Genomic DNA, 22,525 nt, shown 5'->3' on the forward strand with positions numbered 1-22,525 from the left:
AGAAAGTTTGACACAGATCATACAATATGGAAGTTTTTCAAGATTAAGGTCGAGTACTTTGGGATGACACGATCACCCAGAGACTATAGCAATCTTTCCCACAGTAAACCTACATCTGAACACGTATTCGTTATTTTTCATACAGCAACTCAGACCAAATGGTTTGGCTCATTCACTGAAGTAAAATTGCAAAAAAAACATCTGCAATGAATTGAGCTCAAATTTTAAAATAAACTCACAGCAGCAGAAAATCACTGAATTTCAATGTGGCATTCCTAAAGAGGCACAAACGGGTGTTTGTGTTTAATTCAGCAGCGGAGCTCCATCATGATACCGGAGTCTCTCATGTTTGGCTAAAAGTCCGACAGGAAATGTATTTACTCGCTGGTGGCTTTAGTCGGACAGCCAACTGATGAACAAATTACTCACTGAAGTGGGAAAATTTTAAAACTCGCAAACACTGATAACTTTTCACAAATCCAATTTCATCCAGCAGAACAGAAGAACTTACATGAGATGAGATGAGATGAAATGATACATCTGTTAAACCTGCCCTGTGCTGACTGCGCACTATTTGAACAGCGGTAGATCAACACAAAGTTGCACAAAGGTCTGTGACGGCAGGTGTCCCATCTACTCAGCGCCAGGAAACTGGCTTCATTTTATCAACCGCACATAGCAGGAAAAAGGTCTGAGCTCATGTGAAGCATGCAAACAACAAATAAACATAAACAGCATCGAGCCGCATTATCACAAGTCCTGCAGCATCGATTCAAACTTTCTAAAAGTAAAGGATTGGACAGATCAAATGCAAAAGCATCAAACTGAAACACTAAGTAATGAAAGAAGACTCAGTACCCAGATATCAGGTGTTTAATTGTAAATTAATATATAAAGGACTCGCTTTTCTGATATCTGGTTATAACTCCTACTTTAACATTTCTGACAATATTCCCTTGAGTCTAAATTTAGAGGAGCACCTAAAAAATCCATTCATCTATGATGGTCATCCATCAGACTGATTCTGTGTGGGTACACATACAAATTCATACAAACATCCAGCTATAGATATTTTAAGATTCCGCAGAATATGTGAGAGCATGGCTTATCATAAGAAATAAAAACAAGTGGAAACATCTGCCCTTGGTCAGTCCAAAGTTGGTTTCTAGTCTTCACGCTACGCTAACTCCTGGTTCCTACTTCATGCAAACAATGTTATGCATCTTCCCGGCTAGCTCTCACTTAAAATCCAGTGAGTGTTTCAGCAAACTGAGTGCAAACTGCTCCTATTCTTTCTGTGGTTGCAGCAGACTAAAAATCAATTTCCGCCACACCAGAACAATCAAATGAATCCAAGAACTACTGCACTGTGTGAGAGCGAGACAACAGTATCTATTAAATATTCATTAAAATACATACAGGCAGTGCAAACGGTAGCAGGTGGTATCGTCCAATAGCAGCATTTCCATGGCGCGTTGTTCCCCGACTGAGAGCAGGACAGGCACATCGACAGAGCTCTTGGTCTCAGCCGTTATAGAACAAACTACAGTGCCAGAGGCAACATACCCCATCTGATGGAGTGTGGGTGCAAGCATTACTTTAACTTTCTAGCCGTGGAAGGGTTCATGTTGCTCTCATTGTTTAAAGGCAATCCCTTCAAAGAATAGCACGATGAGTAAATAAATAAATAAATAAATGCATGCAAGTATGAGAAAGCTTTAAACCACTGCTGTCATCGCCCAGTGTGTAAGCAATACAATGGTGTTGTGTTTACAGCTCCACTATTTTTCACAGACATCGTAGCACTAAAACAACTTCCATTATCTGCACAGCTAGTCTTCCCATTTATAGATCAGTAGTTAAATCCCTTTCATTATAATACACCCACCACCTAAATCATCTAGGCAATACTGTGTTTCCTCTGCAGATAAGAGAGCTGTCAGAACATCCATCCTTGTGTCTAATCAGCTATGACTAAGCCCATCTCTGTGTCCAACCCCTGCCCGTGTCTGAATTACTGGTTGAATAACCTGATTGAGCTCTCAATCCCTTTCCAGCAAGAGCTCCAGTGGCTTAATAAAGCTGAGAGCCCTTCTGATTCACTCCAAATCAACCTGGCAACTTTCCTGAGTCACATTGCTCTGGTCCCTCCAAAAAGAGGCCTGGCTGGCCACCCTGGCCCCGTTCTCATAGCACGCAGACAGAACAGGAAGGAGCCAGCTCATCGTTGTTTGGCAGAGTCCTTGAGTCAGCAAAAATCTCTTGAACTTAATGAAGTTACTTTCCACTAAATCTAGCGGATGCTTTGGCTGCTGTTGAGGAAAATGTTAATGGAAGGTGCAGTGGAACGAGCTAATCTTTCTGCTTGTTCAACACTTTGAATGAAGTCTCCCAACAAACCTTAAACCATATTTGTGCTGCCTCAAGAACTGCCAAGTTCGAAGACAACTAAAGATATCTATAAGAAATTTGATTTTTAATATTAATTTAGATTTCTATGGATATTTTAGGTGAAAGAAATGCCGCTAAATTAATTACTTTTATGTTTACTTTGTGTGGGTTTTTTTTTATAGTCTAATTAAATGTCTTCAACCGTCCTCAAACACAGGAAAAAAAATGCACTTCTGTTAAAACACTACCTGCGATGGACTGGCGACCAATCCAGCGTTAACTCCGCCCTCGCCCAGAGAGCTGGGACTGGCTCCAGCAACCCCTGCGACCCGGAAATGGATAATCGGTAGAAGATGAATGAATGAATAAAACACTACACCAGGTTTAGAGGTCTTGCAGGTATCAGGTGTAATCGACTGACTGTAACATGGAGACAATTCATTTTCTTGTGCTTGGCTGACTTTGGCTGGCTGTCCGGCTGATTCAGTGCTTCAATGCACGAAGGGCCACAGTATCCCTATCTGACAGGCCTGATGAATCTGATTTCTCATTTGACACAAAAGAGAAATTGCCGCCTGCCAGGTTGATTGTTCCATCAGTCACACTTTAGACCATTTCATCCGTCTGAACTGTCCAAAGGCTGATTTTTAAATTAGAACTGTGACATCTCCCCAGCTGGTTCAATGGGTTTGTTAAATTCACTGATGCTAAACTGTCTGTCTGCACAGTTTTATTGACCAGAAGAGGGTCTCGGGTGTGCCCAGGGGATCTGACAGACCAGTGTGACCTCATGTGTTGGAAAAGAAAAACTCTAATCCACAGTAATTGAATAAACCCTCCGCCATGTTCTGGTTTAGTAGAACAACTTGATGCCATGATGGCTTGATTAATGACAGCTTTATGAAATGTAGAAAATAGGCTTATTTTACAGAAATCCAAAACACTTCACTCAATGTTACGGCACATGGATTAAAATGTGTAATAAAAAAAAAAAAAAAAACCCAAAACAAAACATGTTAACATGACCGTTGAGGGAAACACACATGCTGAACTTTGAGATTTAATCTCTCAGACGTACCTCAGACGTCTAATTCCAGCTGCGTTTTTGTGATTCACGTCCTCTGATTTCATTTTCTTTTCATCAGTAGCCACTAATCTGCTGCCTGTGGGGGCGCACAAGAAACTTCACTTCACCTTGTCGCATGTTGACATTAGTGGGTGAAAACATGCAGTCGAGCAGCAAAAAGTAAGCAAGCGCAGAGTTTCGCAATGACTTAAGTGGCTTTAAACTGAAAACGACTTATTTTATTTACACTTTAACTTTCATTCACAGTTTTGTACGTTTCATCAGAGTGAAGGAGCCAATTACATAGATGCATCAATTTGGAGATAAATTTTGCATTCAAAACTGGGTGTATTATATTATATTATATGTTCTGATGTAGTTAGAGTAGTTTAGATGATGCCATTGTTATGTTTATATGCGGTATAATTTTTTTCTTCATGTCCAACAGCATTTCGATACCATATTACGACCTTTTACAGCAGGTGTCGATGCTTAAAAGGAAATGGATTTCACACCATGTGTAGAAAACACATGGCCCTGAAATGTAGCGAAGCCTGAAAATTTGGCTTGTTTCTGATTTTATGTTCCCGACTTTTGAATGCTCTGTTTTATTCATAAGAAAGTTGGATGTAATGAAATGGCACAGGAGTCAAAATAAGACATCCCGAGCAGATTGCTCCGAAGTGCTCTTGGAAACTTAAAATAAAGCCATTGCACAGTGCAGAATGATCAGCCAGCAGAAGACTCTGCCCAAATATATTAAGACTAAGAAAACATTGGAAATTGGGTCCAAAACTGAAGTAAACATAGGTTTGTTTTCTGTAAAGCTTCATCCAAATGGAGACAAAATCTGGCTACAAAATATCCAGCATTCCTATCCCTTCAGCATCCCACTGGTAAATACTATTGGCAATGAAAAAAACATAATTACAACCGACGGCCGTCACTTCAGCTGCTAAGCTCATACATGTTCATGTGTAATGAATGAAAATTAAAAAAGAAAAAAGCTCCCTGTTCCTCAAAAGTTTCCAAGGCTGAAACTGTAGTCTGACTCCAGACAGGCCAATAAAACAGACAAACTGTCTGTTCACTCACTGCATCCCCATCTATCTGGGCCCGATGCCGCAGAGCCGAAGCCTGAAGCTTATGAGCATAATGGCTCTGGCACCAGAGCAGCAAGATAAATAAAAATAAAAATAAAAAAAACAAAAACCCAGCGTCACTCCCTCTGGCTCCTTGGTTAACCATATTGATGACATCTCCGTGCGTGGTTCCAGACTTCAGACAGGCCTTGCTGACTAATTCTTCAACAAGGATTTCCAACACAATAAAATATTCTCTACAACAAGATCTAATGAACAAAGGAAATATTGCCAAGGCACATTTTCCTTCACACTATTGATCCAATTTGCTAATCACCATCACCATCGGACAGCACTGCTCTTTTGCAGTATCTAAGAGCAGAGGTGGACAGTAATGAAGTAAATTTACTTGAGTACTGCACTTAAGTACAGTTTTTGAGTATCTGTGCTTTACTTGAGTATTATTTTTGAGTGACTCCTGATCAGACTTCAGCAGAGCTTGATGACGAGCTGATCATTTGAATCAGGTGTGTTGGAGCAGGAAACATCTAAAACATGCAGGACAGTGGTCCTCCAGGACCGGAGACCTCTGGACCGGACCGGACCCCTCCAGGACCGGAGCTGGAGACCTCTGGACCAGACCAAACCCCTCCAGAGACTAGAGACCAGACCGGACCCCTCCAGGACCGGTTCTTGTTGGGCCTCTTTAACTGAAGGTATGTTTGAGCTATATACGTGTCTGCAGCAGAATCGCATCAGCGTGTTGTATAATTACAATAAACCTACTTTCCTTTCCTGTATTTCCTTTTTTTAATACTTTTGCTTTAGTAATTTTTTAAGCAAATACTTTTGTACTTTTATTTAAGTCAGATTTTTAAGAAGCTACCTTTACTTGTATTGGAATAATATTTGACAAGGAGTATTTGTACTTTTACTCAAGTAATGAAGTTGTGTTGTGTTGTGTTGCCCACCTCTGTCTAAGAGCCACTGCATCTAAACATGTGTTTCCCTGCTCATTTATGACAGCGAGACACCTGACCTAGCTATTTGCCATCTCTTCCTTTGTACTCTCAGATCTTCTCTGACAATGCCAGGAGTTGTGTGTCACCACAAAGTGTGTGCCAGCAAATGACCGCAGCACTTCTTGTCGACTGACAGCTGACGGTCCTCTCTATTTCATCGATTGCACCTTCACCTGTTGCCCTCTCTTGGATTCTCAAGCGCATTTTCTCCCCTTCACTCCTCGACTGTCTTTGTTTCTGTTTCTGGTTTCTCCTCGGAGACTAGCCTTGGAGGAGTGCTTCACCATGGCAACCGAGCAGATAGGTTCACTGAACCTGCAAGATTTTCAGTCCAACAACTTGGACGTTCAATGTAAGCATAAAACTCATCACCACAATTCGGGCCGGATTCAATCCCAGCTCGATCCACGAGCCAATGAACAGAAATATAGGGTTTGTTTACCTCTTATTTCTCTTCAGTAAGGGCCATGGTGGCAGAATGACTGAGGACTATTATGAGGGGCCATTTCTTCTTTCACTCTGCAAATAGATTAGATTTGTGCATCTGTAAAATGATTGACGATTTGTCAGAGCTTAAGGCTGCTATTTTAAATTCCCTTCTAATAAAAATGGGAACGGAAGACTTGTGAAATAAAAAACCTACAGTAGGCTGGGTTTTTAAAAAATGGCACATGCATCAATAGGCAAAGACCTTTTTTACCTACAGTAGAAGGCAAGAGAGAAAACAAGTTACAGGTATTATCCCGTCATCTGCTTTTTTAGGAAGATTATATTTATGGCTTTGAGAACACATTAATATGACAGCATTTAGCTCTGTGAATTGAAGATAATAAAAAAAAGACCAGAAAACATACACAAAACTGCTGATGCACTGCATCCATCATTATCTGTAACCCAGTCAGAGCAGAAATCTGATTACATCCTAACGATAATGACCGAGTCCACCCACTTCCCTCTAGGATTTTTCTATTTCTACCTTCTCGTCGACTCTCTCTCTCGTAGTGCCTGTTGAACAAATAACCAGAGGTCTGTGTGTGTATGTGCTGACAAAGACAAAGGAAAGGATGCAATGTCTGCATGTGTGTCTGTGTGTGAAGTTCTGATTATATTAGCCTTTATGCGCAAGCAGGTCCACTGACGTCAGTACTGAGCAACGCCTGATGGGGGGGGGGGGGGGGGGCTGCCGTCCCTTCAGAAATATAAAAGATTTGGAATTTATGTGCGATCACGTCTGTTTCAAACTGCATGAGTCACACCTTATATTTCACGATGAGAGTTTACAAACGATGTCACCAATTGTAAAGCATTTAGTCGACAGAAGAAGTTCTCCTGTGTGCTGTATAAGGAGTGCAGGGGAAAAAAATAAAAAATAAAAAATCACTTCTGACTCATGTCTGTCTTGTATCTATTACACACAAACAAACAAGGAATCACTCCTCATCCATCATCCTTAATAAAGATGAATGAGGAAACTCATCAGCCCATTATACCATGTTAGAACAGACTATGCGACTTTGGAAACCACAAAGAGCACATTTATTCATTTCCAAATGAAAAAAATCATTTATGAGCAGTACAGTGCACCATTATGCCGTTCAGTACACTCCATTGCTTTGCCTAGTAAGACCAGTTATAATCTATGGCAGATAATGTTTGCTGATGGCAGAGAATATCATGCCTACTCAGGTTTTTGCCTTGTAAGCTCTATCCACTTGTGCTATTGGCACACAAAATTTCAGCCTGTTATTGTTCTGTACATGTAGCCAGGTGAACCACGCTCGAAGAAAGGGTGCAAAGTAAGGATAGACTGTGTGAAACAGAAAAGTTCTACCACATGATGAAGCATTTCCTCATTAAAACACGCTCCTGCTGTTAAATCATCATATTGGGGGAGATACAGTAGTTAGTCCGCTTTGTTAATTGTAATAAAAATCTATATGTTGAAGAATATTATCCTGATTGGAGTGAACATTTTAGACAGCACATGTGGGGAGTCGCTGACTGAAGATCGTATCGAGATAACCAGCTGATCTGACAGGAAGGAGAAAGTGTTTAAATGTTGATGCTCATGGTAATCATGGTATTTAGGCCAGCTGTCACTGTTGAAGTGCCCTTGAGCAAGGAGCAAAAGGCTGCACCTACAACAGCCTCAGTGGTGTGGCTGTACATGTGATGCTGAGGCCTCTGATGTGAGACCTGCATGTCATGGGGGGCTGTGAGAGGGTGTGTGTGTGTGTGTGTGTGTGTGTGTGTGTGTGTGTGTGTGTGAGGGAAATGCAGGATGACAAGCTACAGTTTCTAAATTGGTCAGTTATGTAATCTTCTGCTTCTGCCTCTTATTGTTATTTTAGCACTCCCCATCATCACCATCGTCTTCTTCACCAGCGACAGTGACATCGTAGTTCTCCTCAGCCACAGCTGCTTTTGATCTGTTCATCTCACACCCCGTTTACACGGAGTTGCTGTTTAGCACTATATTAGTTAGCCTGGAATCTGAGCTCTTGCATTTGCAATCCTGTTGTATTTTCCAAACTAAATCACTGTTCACGACATAAAGTGATAATCTCATCGGGTATTAAGAAGCCATACTTGTGTTTGTTTTTTGTTCTTGGAGTATTGCCAAAATTACAAAATGACAGCATAGAAAACCTGAATTAGTCACACTGTTCTGGGGAAAAAAAAAACAAAACTATTTAATTGCATGCCACCAATGATCAATGGTGACAATACAACAACTTTCTGTGAATGTGGAATACACATTTTGCCAGCAATAACCTTCAAGCACAAGCTCCATCAAAGAGTGAGTGAAACAAACATTTCCGAAACTCCTGAATAATGAAGGCACTTGTTGGACGCTGACAGGACGATCAACCTTCAGACAACTACGACACGATCTGCTGATGACTGTTTTCAGCACCACGGACAGCAGCACGTCATCACAACAGAGCATTAAGGGGACATTCAGGAAAAAAAATGTAAATGAAAATAAAGTATTCAGGGAAAAAGAAACACAAAAGACAAGAACTCATGGCAGATAGAAAGAGTGAGGGGAAAGAGGGAGGGAGGCAGGGAGAGATCTGGCGATGTCATTAGGGATTAGCCCAGTTCCACAGCTTCAGGCTTTCAGTGTCTGAGTGCTCTTGTGCTCACATCGACACACATACATCAACAAACACAATATGTTGCCCCACTATGGACACAGACAGATAGATAAAGAGTGATCATCATAATCATGATCTTTCTCCACCACTGATCCAGATAAGATCATTTATGATATCACGCCCTTTAGAGACCAACAAAACGTATTTATTTGCATAAATAAAGATGAAGTACACACCTCTGCTATGACAGGATAGAAAAGAGCCTTCTTCTTATCCTCCTTCCCTTTTCCTGAGCACAAAGACAATAACCCCCCTCTCTCTGACACAGCCCTTACAGTGAATAGCAATGACCACATGCTCTCACCTGCTAAAGCACACCTCACCAAATGTCCCACCCTCTTCCTGTCGGGCCCTCTCTGTGTCCCCTCGCACTCCTCCAGCCTGCTGCTGCTCTAGTCCGGTGGGAGAAGCGACGCCCGCCCTGAACTCCCTCCTCCTCCTCCTCCTCCTCCTCCTCCCAGCTCTTTTCTACACGCAAACACGCCACACCGTTAAGGTGAGCTGCACAAATGACATCCACCGGGCCGAAATATCACCTCGGTGTCCGCCGCGTTGTGCTGCACCGCCCATTGGAGGAAAAAAAAAAGAAAAAAAAAGAAAAGAGAAAACCGCACAAAGGAAGGCAACAAAAAAGGGGAGGAGGAGGAAGGGTGAGGTGGAGACTTATTGAAAGAAGAGTGGCGGATGGGTGATGTAGTTGGAGATTACGACAGGGTGAGAGGAAGGGGGGAAAACACGCACACACTCACTGTGGCACGGCCGGATTAAAGGAAGCCCATGTCGGATGCTGCAGTCGGTCGCCAGCATCAGCAGCAGCATCTCCTCCAGGCTGCGCGGTGCATCTGCGGGAGACTGCGCGGGAGGGGAGGGGAGGGGGAGGAGAGGAGAGGGAGGGTGAGGCTGATGATGTAAAAAGCTTTAAATCATTCAGGATCCCGCTGCACGACATGTGACCGCCGACACGCTGTTTTATTCATTCCGGTTTGCTTCCTGATTGCCCTCGACCGGCCAGGAGACACCGAGCTGACGGGACGTCCTTATTCCACCGATCCCGACATCACACCGGGATCAAGATCACCGGTGTGCCCACGACAGCCCTGCGAGTTGATCTTGTTTCTGCAGCGGCGCATCATACTTACTTTCAACTTCAGACAGGCCTGCCTGTTCACGCAGAATAATGAATATATTCACAATTTTGTTATACAGGACATTTCAAATGGACAGCTGATTTAGATTCATTTGGATTTTTTAACTTAACTATGAATAACCCTAACCCTATATTGTGCCGCATAAAGAATTTCACCATCATTAATCATGCTCACCATTGATTTCTTCATTCAGCTCGTTATTTCAATTGATATTTCATGAAGTAGATTTTCTCCTGGTTTCTCCTCCACCAAAGCAGTGAAGATGAGGGATACTTTGCTCTTTCACAGTTTCATTTGAAGCATTATCTCCCTCAGCCTACCTGGTAATTACTTTACAGTCATGAAAGAAATCAATAAGGTGTTAAGCTGCCACGCTCGCAGAACTTCAGCAGCAAACTACTGGTATAGTGGCAGAGGTCTTAAAGGAGGTGTTCTGGGTCAGACACCATAATGTCAGATTGAGATCGTTCTTGGACATTCTCTAGACGTGGCATTTTCCACAGTGACCTGAAGGGGTCGAGGAACACTGCATCAGTGTTTAATGTCACATAGAGGAAATCCACCCACAGCAGCCACCATTCATTTCCAAAAGCAGCGGCAGTGAGAGTTATGTAAAGGCCTCTTGCTAAATTATTAAGCGTGTGCTGGTCTCTGATTAAATATTTAGCAGACTGCCAAGTTATTTGCCATATTTAGCCAATTTATGTCAGCTGCATTGTGTGTGGAAGGGAGAGAAGGGGATAGACGGGGGGCATGTGAAACATAGCAAAACATTACCTGTGGAAGCAGCGATCCGACCACAAATCTATTGATTACAACCAACTAATGGCGTCACCTCCGAGAAAACAGCTGGCAGTACAGAGAGCAATATCAAAATATCCATTTGAAAGCTGCAGTGTATTCTAAAACCGGGGTTGTATTGATTAAGAAAATTGTAAAAACTGTTTTAAAAAAAGAAAAGAAACTGTAACTGTATGTGTCACCAGTGTAACAGCACAAACGAAAGGGGGTAGCAAACGGTTAATAAGTTATAAAACATGATGTGGAAACTATCAATATAGCAAGTACATTTAGTGCGGTCTCAGTATGATTAGCTGTGCCTCCGCCGGAGTACAATGTGGTGTTTGACACCATCATCCTATCAGCCCTGTTGTTGTTGTTTTTTTCCACCTGCTATTCTTGTTTTTCCTCCGCTGCTAAATGTCAGCTACCCTGCAGTCCAGTTGCCGTGTGTGTGTGGCTTGCGAGTTTTTGAGAGTGCGTGTGTGAACGAGAGGTGACCTGCTATCACTGCGCCCCTAAGCAGAGACAGAGAGCTGTGAGACCTGAGTGCCACTACCCATAATTCAACGCCGTCTGATGAGGTCAGCGAGCTACAGGGCAGGAGTGACCTGTCGGATTCTGAATCTGCATGAATGGACACATGACTGCTGCATGGGCCTGATGTCAGAATTGAGATAACGTGGCGATGCGCGTGCGCATGTGCACCTAGAATAAATGCGTGCTGCGACACGTCTCCCTTTTGCGTGTGTATGTCTGGTAGATTTATGCAATGTCATATAAACACCCTGCAACTCACCTGCCAGCTCATATGTCATATTAACAAATGCTCCATATTCACACGCTATAAAAACTCTATATCCAGCTGAACAGTCTCTCCTCCATCCATGTCACCCTTCTCGACTCTCGCTGAGATACATTATTTAACACAATTTCCCTCTCTGCTTCTTTCTCTGTCGAATTGGTGGCAGAGGATGGAGGAAGGAGCGCTAAGAACAAAGCCAAGGCTTTTGACGGGGATCAAGACATGAAAGGGGAGCTAAGGCCAAGTGACAAAACACTGCAGGGGCAACAGGAAGGTGTTGAGTCAAAGATAAGATCGAAAGAAAGTAATAGACAGAACAGATAGAATGAGATACCAAGACTTATGAAGAGAGCAATACAGATAAATAGTGAGTTGGAAAAGTGGGATAGAACTATTTTCTATTTTGAGCAGGTTGGTGATGGAGGCACTTCAGTCACGTATTCAGTCTTGTATTTCTTAGAGCCCCATTTCACTCAGCAGAAGATGATTTTAGAGAATACCTCAAGATAACAAAAAGCTTTTCTCCCAGCACATAAAGAAAAAAGCCTTGTGTTATTCGTTTGAATGAGAATAATGAAGAAACTTGGCGCGCTTTTTTTTTTTTTTTTTTAGAAAACATACTAAAGTTGGTTATAATGAGCTGATGCTTGGTGTAAAATGGGATTCAGATAGAGCAGACCCCCCCCCCCCCCAACTACAGCTACAGCTCGAGCAAATAGTCTCCCTGCTTGATAATCAATGTACAGACACAAGAAGGGCGCCCATAATCTTTTCAGTCTCTTAAATAAGACGTCGATTTCTCCAACAGTTTTTCTTTTCTTTACAAGAACAGTCAGGTTTTACATGGAAATATAAACAGCAGGTGTTAACATTGGAAAGTTGAATCAAACGCTGTGCCACCAAAAACTCAAGCGTTTCTAAACACTGTTTTGATGTTGTGCTCCCCAGGCACCCCCAGGACCAAAAAAAAAAAAAAAAAAAAAATCAATCCAAACAAGCTAAAACTAACCTGGTTAAGCCTTTCAAATACAATTTGATACACACTGGCTCTGCAGAAGGTGAACCCCGCCGAGGCTCACAGAGCTAATTGGCAGTGCTGTCATTGATGTCATGTTTTCTAGAGCCTCTTTGAGGCACGCCATGTCCCATCCCATGATCCTCTGCAGCTCATTTGAGGTCGGCCATTCCGCCAGGTGTTCGCATCATGGGTAGAGTCATTAGCGCACACACACACACACACACACACACACAAAAAAAAACAGCCCCATTGAACAGCTTCTGCACCACAGCAGGAAGGTAGCTGTGTGGCAGTTTAATTTTCTTTTAAATAAATGACTGGTAATGTGTGCATGTGAAGTTGTGTGTCTATGTGTTCTATGGGAAGTATTTATTTCAGAGATGATTAATGACATACTGCACTTCCACCGACCGTAGAGCGAGAGAGCTGCCTTCAAGGGTGCACTTCAGTCCAACAAACTCCTCCCCGTATGGTTATAACTCAGCAAAGAGTCCGTTCACTTCTGAAAATGCTGAAAAAGCGAAATGGACAGGAAGAGATGTTTCAAATTGGGATGTGAAGACAGAAACACAATGAAACTTTCTCTCCACCCTGATGGATGGATAGAATACAGCTGCTTATCTCCTTTTTAATCTAAGCAGCAAAACAAACAAAAAGTATAATGCAGCCCTGACAACACCTACTTTAGTATCTGTATCTCTCTCTGTCTCGTGCACACAGTATCACATTTCCCTGATGGAGATATCTCAGATATATTCTCACACACAGGGTTCAGCTTCACATGCAGCTCAGACAGCTATATTTACGTGTGTGTCTGACCTCAGTGTGTGTTCCTAAATATTTCGTCTGCAGGTTTGGAGATTCTGCAGGACCGTCATTAAAGTTATCCAACTAATGTGTGTGTGTGTGTGTCACCAAAAGAGAGAGGTAGAGGTCAGATACATGCTAATTGCCTTCAACATTCTGAAATGTAGATGATCTGAGATACCACACACAACGTAACCATGGTAACTCTGTGTGTGTGTGTGTGTGTGTCGGCACTGAACACACATGCAGGTGTGTATTAATCAGCCTCCCATGATCTTGTTTGCCTATTAGAGAGGCACTTTGTAAATGACAGCATAATATCATAATGAAATATAAGCATCCACACCTTTGTTGTCTTTGCGCACAATTAAAGGCACAGTATGCTTGCTGTTATAATAAGTACATGCTGTCTCGTAACATTTTTTTTATGTTTATTTTACTGTTGCTCTGTTATCAGCGTCTGGTTTTGCAACAGAAATATTTAAACAACACGTTTAGGTTTTTAAGCTGAAGCTGATGATACCTGATATGAAAGGTGATAATTAATAATCATCCAGTTCTGCATTTGCTTGACCGATGGCTGCTAAAAGTTTCAGCGCTGATCAACAAACTGAACAGTTTTCTGATTAATTTATTCAAACCCTTAAAGTAAGCCGTGCGTTTTCTTGACAAGCGGCCTCTTTTAGTCATGCTGACACTGAGACATCCATGCTCGGTCATGCAGGATTAGTATGATGTTTTGGAAATGCGAAAGGAAAGCTTGGGACAGATGAGAAGATGAGAAGATGAGAATCTTTCTCCTGGGTTTAGCTGCCAAACTTAACGGCACGTCTCCTTCAGAGGTAGCGGATCAAAAGCTGCACTAAAAATATATAAGATTTTGATATGCATGCTCGTTGCTCCTGAAGTAGAGCCCACTCTTCTTTTTCTCCAGCTCACACATGCGCATACGAAAAAATGCTTAGATTTCAAGTAACCAACCAATCTACACTGCGCAGTTCACACTCCAGGAACAGGAAAAATATTTATGTCAAGATTCAATGAAATGCTTCAATTACATTGCAGCTTGTAAGTGTCTATGCTTTCATGACTGTGAGGCTGACTGTTCGAGCAAAGCCGTGTTCATGAGTGTTGTGCGCTACACATGTTGTGACCATGTTCTGCTGAGCATTTAATCACCCTGAGACAACTGTATAATGAATTTTCAGTTTACTCATGCAGCAATGTGAGAAAGAAACAGTGAGAAAACAAATGAGGAATTGGGGGGGGGGGGGGTAAAAACCAAACAATTGTCACACTAGCGTTGAGCATTTTCATATCTTATAATTAAATAAAACTACAGGCTGAGAAGTGTGTGTGTATTACAGAATTTGCATCTCTGTGTGTGTATGTGTGTGTGTATCTACTGCAGTCAGTGCAATAAGCTCCAGTTAAAATTAAAGTATAATTTACCACCTCTACCTTTGAGAAATTGGCTATTCTGCTCTTGTGCTCTTCTGCTCTCGTTTTAATTCTTTGCTTTGCTGCTCTCCTTCAGTTTGGCTCCCTCCCTCTCTCTCACTTCTGTTTGTCCCTTCACACACACACACACACACACACACACACACACACACACACACACACACACACACACACACACACACACACACACACACACACACACACACACACACACACACACACACACACACACACAGATCACCATGGCGATGCAAGGTGGAGGGAGGGGCTATGTTCAACTTAATGAAAACACAGACGAAACATTGCTGATCTGTCTCCTTCCCATCTTTCATTACACCTCTCTCTCTCTCTCTCTCTCGCTCGCTCTTCCTCTATTTCCCACTCTTTTCATTAATCCACCTGCACAACTTTCAGTAGCCACAACATCATATCCAACATCACCAGTGACACTCCCTCCGCCAAGTCTGTCTCTTCATCATGTCCGATTGTTCAGGCAAAGATAGAATGAAATCCACCCATGGTCAGCGGTGACTCATTCAGCGTTTACCTTGGGGTGATGGCATAATGTCCTCCACATCCAACAATGTGTGCACACACAAACACATTTAAGGACCCACTTCTCTGTACAGTCATTTTGTCTAATTTTAAATGGTATTTAGGATTAAAATCACAAAATAAAAACTGCCACTTCTTTGTGGTTATGCCCATCTGACATGAACAGAGCAGAACTGATTTCAGGATTACGGCATTTATGGGAATTTGGGGAATTTTAGGGCTATCTATAGGATATAGGACGCTAACAGTTGTCAGTATCTCAGATAGTTGAATGCTTTTTATTCATACTAACAATTAGTCAGGTCACCCTAGACGATGTCAAAAGCTTTGCACATGGTGCATGAAAGCAGCCCACCGCCAAATGCCAAACGTCAACATTAGCTGGTGGGAAAAAGTCCAAACTCCAGTTCTCCAGACAAGAAAAAAAAAAAACAAAAAAAAAAAAAAACAAAAAAAACAACCATGTTCTGGTTATTTTTTGAAGCCTTGTTTCCTTTTATCACTTTCCCTCAGCCAGCCAGGTAGAACCACCTTATCTGCTCAGTCAGTTCATGTCATGCTCATATCCTGTGTGGAACAGTGCAGCAGTGTCGGTGTGCATCCATGCATGCAGGCCGGTCTGTACGTCTGTGTCTCATGTCCAGTGATCAGCTCCTGGATGTCTCACCTTCAGCACAGATGTGCAATGTTAATTGTAATTCTAGCGAGATCTAGTTTAAAATGAGAAATAGAAAATGGGACAGCTTGTTTAAAATTTTAATTTTCACTTAGCTTGGGGTTAAAGTGACTTTAAGTGATTTTTTTATTTAATGACGTTAGCATGCATACTAAAATATAAACTGTGAGCCAATTTCAGGTTAATGTGAGAAAGAAGGGAATGAATATATTGGTAAATCAACATTTTATCTGTATAAATAACGAGAACTCATACAGCAAGAAAATATAAAGCAAATTCATGCATTTACCATATTAGTTGGTCAAGTAATAATATACTTAATGCTGTGGTGTGTAAATACATTTAGTTTGAGTTACATTTTGGATGAGTAAACATATTCAGCAAATAATTTATGCAGTGTCTTTAAATATTAAATTTAAATGTCAGTATCTAAATGTATCATTAAAATGATGTCCATATTTATGCATCAGCAAATATAACCTAATCGTATGCATGACATTATGAAAACGCTTCAGGAAAGCTTTTACTTTAGGTACTTTGACTAGATTTTTTTTGCTTGAGCAGCCTTTTGGATGAATGATTTTTAATATTATCCCTACACTTAATGGACTGATAACTCGACTGAATAAAGCTTTCCATCGTGGCTCCAAATAAAGGTGTTTGCAGGTCTGTATCAAAGTTTATGCATATTTAGTTTTTTTGTTTGTTTATTTATGAAGGCTTCCTTCATTGATTTTACAACTTGTGGATGTTGGAAAACAGCCAAACTAATCACTTAAACACACTCATCAGCACATATCCGTGTCCCGCTCTGTTCATTCTTGAGTAGACAGACTTACTCCACACCAGAGAGAGAATGATTTATAGCTTTTATGATCCTACAGGAAGTAAGAGGTATTTTATTTTGTTTTACGGGGGCAATATATTTAACACACATTCAGACACACACACACACACACAGACGAAGCTTGAGCTACACACTCAGTCATAAACAGAGTCTAATTAAGTCAGTAATCCAGAGCTTAGCTGACTCGTTGCCTTAACTTCAGAAACAACTCTTTCTGTCTCTGTCATCCTCTCACTTTTCCCTCTTTTCTTTTTGGTCTCACATGCCTCCATCAGCTAGTAGCACTGCTTGCGTTTTTGTTCTATCAGTCTCTTTGCCCTTCAGTCATCTCTACAACTAACAACATTTTTTCTTACCTTCTTTCCACACAGACACTTCATTTTCATCCTGCTCTGTCACTGCTTTTGAAAGTGCTGCTTGCCTCGGAGACAGATTTTTCCCTGTAAACGAAAGAGCAGTTAACCACAAGAAAGAAAGTTTCCTCTATCACTTTAGTGTGGAGAAAATTCATGTAACAAACAAAAGAGCGGGCAAAACACATCACACTTAGATACGTCAGCTGGCAAGACAAGATTTCAGAATATAAAGGGAGCGAAATCTAAAAGAAGGGAATTATATTATTTTAAGGAAGCATAAAGAATGGAGGGCTCACGCTAGTTCTTCAAACATACAAATTTTAACTCACTGCAAAGCACAATAAAACAGATTTGTCATCCTGTCCTTGAGTGTGTGTGTGATCATTTGAGTGAAATGAATGCATGTTAGTGTGCATCCTTAATCCCATCTGATCTGAGTTTTGTTTTGTTTTACTCAGTCTCACCTCTGCACCTGAGTTTGTGACCTACCTGCTACCTCCTCTCAAATCTTGCAGTTCAATCAGGTAATAAGCTTATATCCACTGGCCTGCTGGAGCACTGCGGTCCCTGGTGCTCTGTCCTGAGGGAAGGTGAGCAAAGAGATAAGAGACCATCTGGCTCTAAGCATGACAACTAAAAGACTAACTTCTCCTCTAGAATGGAAAGTTCAGTGTGTGTGTCCAGTGTATCAGTTAGTATCGAAAATTTCAGACAAATGCAAATTTACACCGTACAATTATTTTTAATATGTTTTTCAAAACTCTATTGCCTTCAGATGGCAAAAAATCATTGGTAATAAAAAGGTCTTTGCTCTTCTATGAGTAACCAGTAATTGTGGAGGCAACATGCTGCTTTGTTTTTTTTCTTTTGTTGTGGTAGTTTGTATCTGCTCATTCAGACGCACAATAGGGAGTAAATGAGAGGTCTGAGACTCAAGCAAATACAATTACACATCTGTATGGAGAGAAGCACACACACGGGGTTTATTTTAACCCCTGAAATGCAGTATCATGGCACAGTTTTGAAATACTACACAGGTCTAACAAGCTTTGAGGACCTTTTTCAAACACACATTTGTGCTCAAACGCACACAGAGACACAAAAGGAGAAGGGCTTGTTGAACATCTGCCTCTCGGGCACGCGTCCACCTCCAGCCCCCACCCTCCCAGCCAGGTGCAGGAGGACAAACAAAGAGCTGTCAGGATCTCATTACAAAGAATGGCACCTTAGAGCAAACATCCATTTCAGTATTTCTGTTTCGCCCACTTTCAGCATGTCCCTCTCTTAATTTTCTTTGTTTTCCCCCTCTTGTTACAGGCCATCCTCTATTTTATGTTCTCTTTCAATTGTTTTAGCTCCCACTGTGTCTCTTCATACAGTACACACACACCTAAACACACAGATATGAGACAGAGAACCGACGGAGCTGTAACTCCCAGAGCCCATAAAGAACATCAGACCAATCAGTTCCCTGTGTTGTGAGCAGGGCATGAATAAATGATGCCGTGCAGTTGTTTAACTGGAGCTAGAGAGGAGCCGGTGGGGAATGCTATAACTCACAGAGGTAAGGAGATGGAGAGGTAAAAGCTGAGTATTTACTGCACAGTAAATGGGTCCCGTGTGCACACGCTGTCCCAGTATCACCAAGTCACTGCCTCACTTCTGCTCAGTCCATTTATATTGAGCAGGCTGTCTAGGTTTTTTCTTCCTAAGCGTCGAGGAAGCATGTCCGCATTATCTTCTTCAGCCTCAGGGGGACATCAGAACTGGAACGGCATAGGCAGGAAGAAGACATTTAGGGCCGTCCCGGAGGTCAAGGTAGCGCAGCTTCTGGGTCAAAGTTCAAATGTGACCAACTGAACATGGACATCACTGGTTTCCTTTCTACTCCTGTCTCCTGACTTCTCCTGATTTTGTTCTGTATTGAAGAGTGAACAAATATTCTTCTAGCTACTTTGTTCTTAGCTCACCAGTATTACTCATTTTCATCTTTGTTTTTTTTTTGTTTACATATAACAAGTCTGGCATGTGACTGCACAGGAATATGTTAATAATAATGATAACACTAATAACAGTAACCACACTGCAGATCAGTACATTTTGAATTTGACAAAAGATATTCATGTTAAAATATTTTTCAGAATTAAAAAAAAAAAAGGAAAAAAGGTGAGATTCAGGACTTTGTACTGGACACATACTGGCACAGAATTAGGTCCAGATCCAGATCTACAGTTGGTTCCCAAACACAGACACTAGTCTGACTAATCTAATAAGTCAGTGAATCCAACCGTTTCATTGGATTATACAGCAGGAAATTATTAACATATTGGGATGCAGGGTCAAGTGACTGGAGTGTGCAGGAAATATCTATTTTTCTCTCACTGCTGGTATAAGCATTTCTGTGTGTGTGTGTGTGTGTGTGTGTGTGTGTGTGTGTGCGTGCGTGGTGTCTGGTTCACATACAGCTAAGAAAGCAGTGTGTGAGTAACTTGTACGAGCCCTGGAAGAACAGAAACACCACAGGGTGAACTTAGATCAAATCTCTCCTGAAATGGACTCTATCTAAACCAAAACCAGATGACAAGGATCAGCTTACATTGATTGAGACATGACTTCTAACTCGACGTGTGTGTGTGCGCCTATGCATGTTTGTCTGCACACAAAGAGTTTTGCTGTTTTTGGATAAAAAGGACACTTTCTGTTGTTTTTGTTTTGTTTAGATTTTTTCTCTCAGGAATGAAAGTTATTTTATGACGGACATTTCTCTTTGAAAACAAACAGGCCTGGGGTGGGGGGTTATTCTAAGTATGTACGTATATATATATGTACATTACTACTTTGGACAACCTGAGGCAGGGAATGAAAACAAAAAAAAAAAAACAAAACCCAAGCCTCAAAGTCAGAAATATCTGCAGTGAATTGTTTTCCATGAAATGCCTCCATGAAGTTCAATTCAAACCAATTACTGTCTCTAAATCAACAATTCAAGGGAAACTCAGCCGGTAGAGTACATCCCCCGAGATGTTATCTGACCTCTCAGTTGAAGGGTCAATGCCAACTGAGGAATGCATCAAGAGAAGGGGAGAGAGCTGGAAACAGAAGCAACCTTTTGTGTGTGTCCATCTGTGAGTGAACAGTGAACTGATGAGTGGCTATACGTGTGTGAAACTGTATCTCACAGTCACCATTTTGCTAGAATAACAGCTCTATTTTTGATCTTGGGGATTCTGGACTAAGCAGCTGCCTGATATACATCGTAAAACCACTTGGGCCAGACTACCACAACACACACCCTGCCAACATAACCACACACTATTCATGTTCACATAAACCTGCATATATATATACACACACGTGTGTATGTACGCGCCCACACATGCACACACATTTTCTTTTTAAATGCACATGAGCCGTTATAAGATATTTATAAGCTCTGTCTTGCAGCAAAATAAACACATAGATTGCAAAGTAGAAATGGACAGAAATCATTAAATGGTAATGACACACTAAAACACACCCTCACACAGGACAAGCACAAGATAAAGCCAGCCAGGTTGAGATGCTATCACCTATGCTGAGTGCAAGATTACACACACACACACACACCTCAGACAAAGGAGCATTGTTAAAACACAACAGAGTGCTGGAACTCATGATTGCTTATCAGGATCTGGGTGTAATTTACTGGATTGAGTTAAAATTGTTGAGTCAATTATAGCTTCTTTTGTGGGACCTCTGAGCGGAATCGAGCGCAGTGTGTTCAACTCTGAGCAGGTTTCACCTCGATTACGGAAGCTTTATGGGCTGTAGGCCGAGCAGGCGGTTTCTGTGTCAGTGGTGGATTGTGTGCTTAAAACGTGTTTGCACAGTCACATTGCGAGCAGCTCACCATAAGGGTTGACCATTTATTCATTATTCAGATTTGGTTTGGTTTATGTGAAGAGTAAGGGCTGTGGTTAGGCAGGAAGTAGGTGTGGCGGGGGTTAGTGTAAGACTTCATGTAAACCAACACAGCATCCCCACGTGACAAAAAGCACACGAGCGTACAAGTATTACTTTCTATTTGTGTTATCTATGTATCCACAGGATGATGTGTTTTCATCCTGTGCAGTGTAACACAGCACATACAATAAAAATGGGCATTTTTTATAAGAATGTGTGTGTGTGTGTGTGTGTTCTTGGACTGGGCGCTGAATGTGCAAATACCTGCCTCAACATTATGATGGCTCCGTGCGATTAGAAAGCGCTCGGTTTATTTAAACTGTAGAAGGAAAAGGAAGTGCGGTACTCATCTTACTGAGAAGAAAATACAACTCGGCAACCCACAAGACACCTGCTGGACAGTATGAGAGAAGCTCAGCTAATCTATATTAGCAGACAATTGGCTTGAAATATGATCGATAATCGAATATCGTTTTGAGGACACAGAAAGTTAATAAAAATATATAAAGCCATGTCTGAAATGCCAGTATGGATCGCCATCAAGGGGGGGGGGGCAGATATTTAGCAGTCAGAAATTTTTGAAGTTCATGACAGAGTGGCTTTGGTCATTATTTCTATTCACATAATCATTTCATTTAACAACATACAACAACAGTGTTTAATAATGCAATAGGATGGTTTTTAGATCTGTGTGTGTCTCTGTGTGTATATTTTTATTTTCAGTTTGGTTTTTTTTTTGGGGGGGGTCACTATGAGAAACAGGCGCGGAAACAGGATTTAAACATTACGTTAGCTTTTTATTTTATTTAATGTGTATATGTTTGTTTAATTTAATTACTGTTTGAGCAAAGTCAATTTATTTTTTTCCAGTACACAAAAATATATATTCACACAAATGATGAATGTATGTGTGCAATCTTCTGTAAACACCTCAGTGGAGCAATCTGCACAGTTATATTTGCATAATAAGTGTCAGCGTGAGGCCACTTATATTTTCAGATTTGAACCTGAGTATTATTTTCTTTTACCTTCATTTTTGGTGCTCTGGGCTCTGGCATCTTCTTCGTTATAAATAATACTGTTGTACCAGTAATGTGAGCCTATTTCAAGTTTGTATTTTGGTATACGAGCCTGCAGTGCACTGGGGACATCTATTAGCATTTAAAGTACAGAGAGATGTTGTGAGATACACATTAAAATACAACTACTTTGGGCTTGTGGAGTGGACACTTTTTAAAATGAGCATGAGCGAGAACAGAGGGGGAAATCGCATGAGATGGCAAGTTTGGAAAGTTTGAAGCAAGTGCGGAACAGAGGGCGAGAAATCGATTAGCCGAAAGGTTTTGTTTTTAGAGAGCAAGCAAGAAGTTGGTTGGAGCGTGGACCTGACTGCGGTGAGAGTCTCCTG

The 22,525-nt window shown here is 41.4% G+C and overlaps 1 protein-coding gene across 4 annotated transcripts in view; it reads right to left on the minus strand.

Annotated features, from left to right (window-relative positions):
* Positions 1 to 17,259, minus strand: part of slc7a14a (solute carrier family 7 member 14a) — a 29,220-nt gene extending 11,961 nt beyond the window's left edge. The window contains exons 1-3 of one of the 4 annotated variants that reach the window (XM_029494213.1): positions 17,176 to 17,259; positions 12,885 to 12,984; positions 9,472 to 9,574 (exon numbers count right to left, since the gene is read on the minus strand). The gene's annotated coding sequence lies outside the window, so the exon portion shown is untranslated. Of the gene's footprint in view, positions 1 to 8,898; positions 8,991 to 9,026; positions 9,137 to 9,471; positions 9,575 to 12,869; positions 12,985 to 17,175 lie in introns of those variants that run through there. The other 3 variants (XM_029494214.1, XM_029494215.1, XM_029494212.1) reach the window with 3 other exon arrangements.
* Between the last annotated feature and the right edge of the window lie 5,266 nt (positions 17,260 to 22,525).

This window comes from Echeneis naucrates, chromosome 22, assembly GCF_900963305.1.
Source record: "Echeneis naucrates chromosome 22, fEcheNa1.1, whole genome shotgun sequence".
NCBI classification, from domain to species: Eukaryota; Metazoa; Chordata; class Actinopteri; order Carangiformes; family Echeneidae; genus Echeneis; species Echeneis naucrates.